An 8,097-nucleotide genomic window follows, 5' to 3' on the forward strand; every position below is an offset into this window, starting at 1 on the left:
GTGTGTGTGTGTGTGTGTGTGTGTGTGTGTGTGTGTGTGTGTGTGTGATATGGAAGATGAATTGAAAGCAAAGAAACCAGGGGCAAAACTACCAGTATGAAAGCTACTGCAGTAGGAATTTTAAAAAATAAATGAAAATTCCTCAAACAGTGCTAGGACAACAGAAATGGGAAGAAGGAAACGTATTAGAGAGGCATTGTGTAGAAGGAACAGGGCTTGATGGTCAAGTGGAAGCAGAAAGTGACTGAGGAGACGCTTAGAAGGCAGCTGCTCAGGCTGTGATGGAGCAGTTAGCACAAACCTTGGATGTTTTTATCATTACTGTCTATCTGAATGGACAACTTCCACTAATCTGTTCCCCTTTAACAAGTGATAATGTGCCACTCCACTCCTAGCTTATCACAGCTACAAAGAGCCCCTTCCAACCTTAGAGGACATGACATTTGTTACAATGTGTTTTGTATATGTTACGTACTATATGTGTTACCATATATGTACTATGTAGTCCAGCTACCTCTGCGTTAAGCACAAGGTTAGACGAGCAGTTGTACGGATAATTTAAAACAGGATCTTTTTTAAAATACAGTTTCAGAATATAAGTATGTTTATAAAGAAGCAAATTTTGACCTAGCCAAAAAAAAAAAAAAAAGAATTCCTTGTATTTATATTTATAGTTTGTTGTTGTTGCTACTGCTGTTGTTGTTTTTCTGTTAAGTGGCATGTGAAGCAGACATTCTCGGCTCTTTCCTGAGCCTCATGTCATCTCTCATACAGGTGCAGACCATAGATGGGCCAGACAGAAGGGAGCTGCTGGAGGGGGCTGCTGGGTAGTCATCATCCAGTAAATAAGCCACACGTGACCAGGAGTCATAGATCGAGGTCACTCTAAGCAAAGTGTGTATTTTCTGGTCATTGACTTCTACAGGCCACATCTCCCTTCTCATGCTCCTCTTGTATGTTTAAGATGGAAATGTTCATTGGCTGAAACAAATTTCAGAATTGGCATAGCTTTCTGAGCACAGATTGGTGGTTGCCAGAGGTAGCAGCTAGGGCACGTGAAATGGGTGAAGGTGGTCAGAAGGTACAAACTTTCAGTTACAAAATAAATAAGTCCTGGACATGGTGACCATAGTTAATCATACTGTAATGTTTATCTGAAAGTTGCTAAGAATGTAGATCTTAAAATTTCTCATCGTAAGAAAAAAAATTTACAACTGTGTGATGATGGCCTTTAACTAGACTTACTGTGATGATCATTTCTCAATATGTACACATACTGACTCATTAGGTTGTACACCTGAAACTATTATGATGTTATTTGTCAATTATATTTCAAAAAAAAAGAACCAGCATATTTTTTAAAAGTATAATATTTATCATTACTTGGAAATGTTACTACAATCCAATGAAGACTTAAAATAGAACTGGTAAGCATACAGTGAGTTATATTATTCTTAAAGATTTAAAGTTGGTTTTAGCAAAACAAAACTTTTTAAGATAAAGTCTTAAAATAATAGTGCTTTGTATATGGAGAAGGCTAAAAAAAAAAAAATGATACTGATTGACTAACAAGGTGATATTCTGCTCCCAGAACTACTGAAGGAAACTTGGGCTTCTGCCCTCACCTCTCTCATTATCTTTGTAACATCTACAAGTTGGTCCCTTCTCTTATCAACTGGAGGTGGTCTTCCCCATTTTTAAGGAAGCAATCAGTTTCCTAAGTAGAAAACTATTAGCTTATTAGATGTTACAAAGAAAATAATACCATTTTCCATTTTCTCTTCTTGATAAATGTTAATAAAGTTGTGTTCATCAGTTTCCCCCTTCTTCAAAGTCTTAAATGGGTAGAAATTTTGAGGACTCAGTTATTGACCAAGTCCATTTTTCTTTCTTTTTCCATCCAGCAGACACAAAATATTCTTTAAAGACTTTAAAGAAAGCCCTATTTTCAGAATCACCCCTATTTGAACATAGAAAAACAGTTTCTCTGTCATACTGTCTTCCATGGAAAACAGTTCCCATGGGGCAACCCACTTTCCACCAAGAAGACTGTTCTCTGCACTGGTTCGTTGGGGCACAGCACTTCGCAGTGGGTGATTGTGCACAGTCACCTTTCCAAACTGCCACTTCCTCCCTGGGCATGGAGCCTACTTAAGATTCACTCTCTAACACTCCCTCTGCCGCTCCCTGCTTCCACTCATACAGGCTCTCTCTTTCAACCTCTCTAAATAAATAAATAAATAAATAAATAAATAAATAAATATCACACAAATTCATGTTTTAGGTTTTAAAAACTTTTTCTGTGAATTAAACTTGGTTAAAGTGACTTTTTCAAAGTGAGGAAGCTTAAATATTAAATATTTGGAAAAAATATTCCAAATACAAATCAGTAATTATTTGTCTAATTTAAGTTTAAGATGTTTCTACTTCAGCCTAAATATTTTAACTTTCCAGAAGTGTATACACTTAAAGACTATTCACCATCACATTTGTATTTTAATAGACAATGATATGATACACAATAGGATGAAAAAAATACAACTCGTGTGTGCATGACTTCTATTATTAGATTATGTCAATCAAATATAGAATTCCTCAAAATATAGTTATCAACCTTGTGCCTATATCATGGAATGTAGATCTTCTTGACAAACATTTTTAAAATATGCAAGCAAAGATAATAGTAAGTCATTACATAACCACCACGAGATAAGGAGAAAGGGTAAGAGAGAATTTACTAAGACAAGAAAACTCAGGACATAAAATAATACAAGACAAAATCTAAATGGATACAAGACAGTGATGAAAGGTAAGTTAATACTATTGTTGAAGATAAACTTGTTTTAGAAAAAAATAGAAATGATTTCATAAAAGTAGTAAGAGAGAAGGAAATAAGAGGTTTTTTGTATTTTTTTTTACAAAATAATCTGGGTGTTCTTTTTACTCTATTCATATTAAGCTTGGTGAAGTAAAAAAAGAATATCCAAATATTTAGAAATTAGTTTGTAATACCTAATTTCACCAGAGGATGGTAGAACAGGGTCAAAACATATGAAAAGTGCTTCTTTATATATTTTTTCTTTATATTTTTCTCCCAGGAGTTCACACAACATATATGATAAATCTAACTTGTAGAACTGTCAAAATCTTTTTATTCAAAAACAAATATTAGGGCGCCTGGGTGGCTCAGTCGTTAAGCGTCTGCCTTCGGCTCAGGTCATGATCCCGGCGTCCTGGGATGGAGCCCCACATTGGGCTCCCTGCTCCGCAGGAAGCCTGCTTCTCCCTCTCCCACTCCCCCTGTTTGTGTTCCCTCTCTGGCTGTGTCTCTCTCTGTCAAATAAATAAATAAAATCTTAAAAAAAAAACAAAACAAATATTAGCTGGGTGCCTGGTTGGCTCAGTCAATGGAGTGTGTGACTCTTGGTATCGGGGTTGTGAGTTTGAACCCCACATTAGGTGCAGACATTACTTAAAAAAATAAAATCTTTGAAATTAAAAAAATAGGAGATAATACATACATACTGTTGGTTGTTAGTTTGGTTGATTTGCTTGTTAGTCTGTTTCATCTGGGGTAGGGGAAGAAGGGTGAGGAATACACCACCCTGGGATATTAAAATATGACCTACAAGTTTCTTGTCACAACAGATCAACAAGAAATTAAGACCATGAAAGAACATTTTTCAAAGTGACAGTTAGAAACAAACTGAGAAATTTGTAAGAATTTGACAAAAGTCGGAGAGAAGGGAACTTATTACCCAACCACAATCTTCCATTCAAAACCCTTAAAGGGTTTAGGGACACACTGGGAGGGTCCAGGAGTAGCCAGCACAAAAGAGAAGTGTGTTTTCTCCTACTCATGAAAATTCCCAGTGCACACCCCACTAGGCATCTTACGCTCTTCCCAACTCATCCACCCAACTTCTACAAAAAGATCAAGAGATTTTGATCTTCAATGGGAATTTTCACTGCTGAGTGGGGTGAAAACTTGGGGGCAACGGTAGGCAGTAAATAGTCCACACTTTTTTTCAAACTGTAACTGAGTACCTGCTAGATGCAGCTACCACATTCTGGGGTGTCAAAGATAAATAAGGTCTGGTCCCTGACGGGGAGAAGTTAATGTTGAGAGTTGGGGCGCCTGGGTTGCTCAGTCAGTTACGCATCTGTCTTTGGCTCAGGTCCACCCAATCATCGCCCCACATTTGGGGGCCCCAACTAATCGAGAGGCACATCGTTTAGGCACTGCATTCCCGTCCCTTCTTGTCTGGTCCCTGCTGCCCCAGACAGCCTCCCTAGATAACTCCCTGTCTTTGCCCATCTCTAAGACTTGACCTATCTTCCTAGGCCAGCCCTGCCCCCCCAAACCTGGCTCTGCACCTGGCAATCAGTTACCTCTGTTGGCCACAATAACCTAGTCCTGACTTTGGACCAGAGGATGCCTGCTGGTGGCTCTTTAAGTCTGGCATTGATAGAAAAGCACCTCAGGGTAAAGGACATGAACGTAAACTATTCATGGCAATGACAAATATTTACATCATAACTTCAGGCAACATTGTATCCCACTATTTGTTTGTGTCAATATGGACAAAACTGAAGGCATCAAGGCCTGCCTTTTGCATTTTTATCTTGAAGGAGGAGTTCTGAGTTTCTAATTCCAGATCTGCAATTTACCTGCTGTGTGACCATGCAGAAGTTACCACACACCTCTAAGCCTAGGCTTCCTCATCTGTAAAGTCAAATTAAGAATAATACTGACTTCATAGGTTTGTTGTGTGGAGTAAATGAGATAATATATGTTAACGGTATTGGGCATAGCACTTGGCACAGAGTGAGTGTCCAATAAATGTTAGGACAGAATAACATGGCTACATGTTAAAGCTATTTCCTTGCTACTTAAGAAATCTGAAAGTACTAGCATTAGAATTTTTACTGCTTGTATTTTTATTCTGAAAGTTTCAAGTGGAAAATATAAAAAATATCCAATTAGATAAAGAACCAAGTTTCACATCTGATTAGTCTCCAGTTTCTCTAGGGCTCCATATTCAGGCTTCTCCCTTTTTTATTTTTTCCCTCCCACCACTTGCATTTTTAACTGGATTTTCTTTTTACTATAGATTTAAATAAAATGCATCAGTTTTAAAACTTTTAAGGTAGAAATAGGTATAAAATGAAAAATAAACCTTTCTCTTCCACCAGACTTCCTATTCTTTTTCCCCTGAGATAATCACTCTATCAAATTCTTACAAATCTTCAAGCTTCTGAATATATTTTTCACACAAATAAGATCATATTATCATACCCTTCTGCATCTTGCCTTTTCATTTAATACAATAGCATATCATATAACAAAAGATACAGAGGTACCATGTCATTTTTAATGTATAGTAGACCTTTGCTTAAATGTAACATGCTTTGAGTTCCCCTATTTATGGATACTTATTTGTGATTCTTATTTATATAAATACCAATGTTTTATATGCTTTTGTACACATATCTTTGCACACTTTGGCAAGAATATGTGTAGGACAAATTTCTAGAAATGCCGCTCTTAGGCCAAAGGGTCAATGCATTTTTAATTTGAATAAATATTGCTGCCAAACTGTTCCCCTTTGAGGTAGAACCAGATTGCACTCCGATCTCTCAATGGAGCATGCTATCTACTTTCCTATGATCTTTCACCAAATGTATTATCTAAGTTTTAAACTGCATTAATCTGATAGATGAAAAATTATTATGTCTTTGTTGTTTTAATGTTCTTCTTTTTAACTAGGAGTGAAATTGAACATTTTTCTCATGTTCATTAGCAATTTGTATTTTTATAAATTACCTGTCAAAATATTTGCCCACTGTCTTATTTTTTTAATGACTCTAAATTCTTTCTATAGTAAAGGAAATTAACCCATTGTTTGCCATACATGGTGCAGCATTACAATATATAGTGAAAATACTTCTGTCACTAATTACACATTCATATTTATATATCACATATGATTGTTCCACTTATGAAACCTAAAAGACAAAAATAAAATAGGAAATTAAGACTGATTTTATAGTTACAGGAAATGTCACTCTAGCATTTTATTATTGTACTTCATTAAACAAATTAAGTGATGTCAACTGATGACTCATTATTTACTATATCCATTCATACAAGTGTACCACAGATATACTTACTAGTAATATTTCAGTCTTTGTATCACCTTATAAAAATTTACTGTATTAAAGATCAGACCATATGTGCCTTGCCTGGAGAACTGAGTTTTAGAGCTTACTTCTTTTAATACATCATTTATAAGTATTCCATGGTAGGTATTTAGAGCCATCAATGTATTTGATTAAATGATTCTAGAAGAAACCTGTGCTAACCAGAAAGAGCTGACAGTAGAAGAAAGAAACAATATGATCACATACCGTTTTGTGAACTATAGTGGGTGATAAAGGCTAACAATAGAAAAAAATCACTATTGTCTGATTCCACAAAACTCCCATTTTCCAGTGGATAATGCCCCAATTAAACTGTGAGTCTCTTATGGATAGAAAATGTATCTTAAGATTCTTTTTAATAAATTTTATTGTGGTAAGATGAAACCTAGCTTCTTAACAAAATTTTAAGTGTCCAATACATTATCATTGACTCTAAGTACTAGGTTGTACAGCAGATCTCTAGAGCTTATTCATCTTGTTTAATGAAAACTTTATACCCATTAATTAGTAACTCCCCATTTTCCCTCTCCTCAGCCCCTAGCAATCACCATTCCACTTTTTGATTCTGAGTCTATCTTAGATACCTCAGACAAGTGGAATCACGTGGTGTTTGTCTTTCTGTGACTGGCTTTTTAAACTTAGCATAATATCCTCCAGTCCACCCATGTTGTCACATATGGCAGAATTTCCTTATTTTTTAAGACTGAATAATATTCCATCATGTGTGGATGCCACATTTTCTTTATTCATCTGTTGATAGACATTTAGCTTATTTCCACATATTGGCTTTTGTGAATAGTGCTGCAGTGAGCATAGCCTTGCTAATATCCCTTCCAGATCATGATTTCAATTATTTTAGACCAATACCTAGAAGTGGGATTGGTAGATTATGTGGTATTTCTATTTTTAATTTTTTGAGTATCCTGTATATTGTTTTCCACAGTTACTGCCCCATTTTGCATTCCCACCCACAGTGTATAAGGGTCCCCTTTTTTCCACATCTCACCGACACTTGTGGTCTTTTGTTTTTTGATAATAGCCACCCTGACAGGTACAAGGAGATATCGTTGGCCATTTGATCTCTTCTTTGGAGAAATGTCTATTCAAGTCCTTAGCTCATTTTTTAAATCAGGCTACTAGTTGTTTTACTAATGAATCTTAGGAGTTCTTGACATATTTTGGAGATTAACCTCTTATCAGATATGTGGTTTGCAAATATTTTCTCCCATTCCATAGGTTGCCTTTTCATTTTGTTAATTATTTCCTTGCTGTGCAGAAGATTTTTAGTTTGAGATAGTTCCACTGTTTTATTTTTGGTTTTGCTGCCAATTAAGCTTCTTTATATGCCCCATAGTTAACAATTTCCATTAATATTTGCAGACTAAATATGAATTTAACAGGTATTTGTAATTATCTTGAATTTTACCTAGTGGTTATTAATACCATACTGTGGTCTTAAATATAATTCAGTAATTTCAGTATCAATACATTTAATTCCCCATTTCTAACCATGCCTGCTATGTCTCTGATTCATCATTTCTTCATATGCATATCCCTTATTCCTATTATCTCCTACTTTATTTAATCCATCAATTCCCAAGAAATTTTCTTCATCTATTTCTAACTATATAACCATTTTTAGTATTTACTATACTATTTATCTTTTATGGAGGTACATTTTGGGGAATAAATACAGACCTGGGAAACATTACAAACCAAAAAATGTTTAAAGTGAAGGTCAAACTTTTCCAACAATAACCGCATGCTCCCATGTCCGTGGAGCTTTTTTAGGTGCTTTAATCATGATCAAATGGTCCCTACTGACCTAATGCTATCCGTGAAGTTACTAGATCTGCCTTAAAATTGGTTAAAGAGGTTTTGAAGGTTATCTGT

Source organism: Callorhinus ursinus, unplaced genomic scaffold, assembly GCF_003265705.2.
Source record: "Callorhinus ursinus isolate GAN/ISIS: 27379988/994484 unplaced genomic scaffold, GSC_fseal_2.0 scaffold5, whole genome shotgun sequence".
NCBI classification, from domain to species: domain Eukaryota; kingdom Metazoa; phylum Chordata; class Mammalia; order Carnivora; family Otariidae; genus Callorhinus; species Callorhinus ursinus.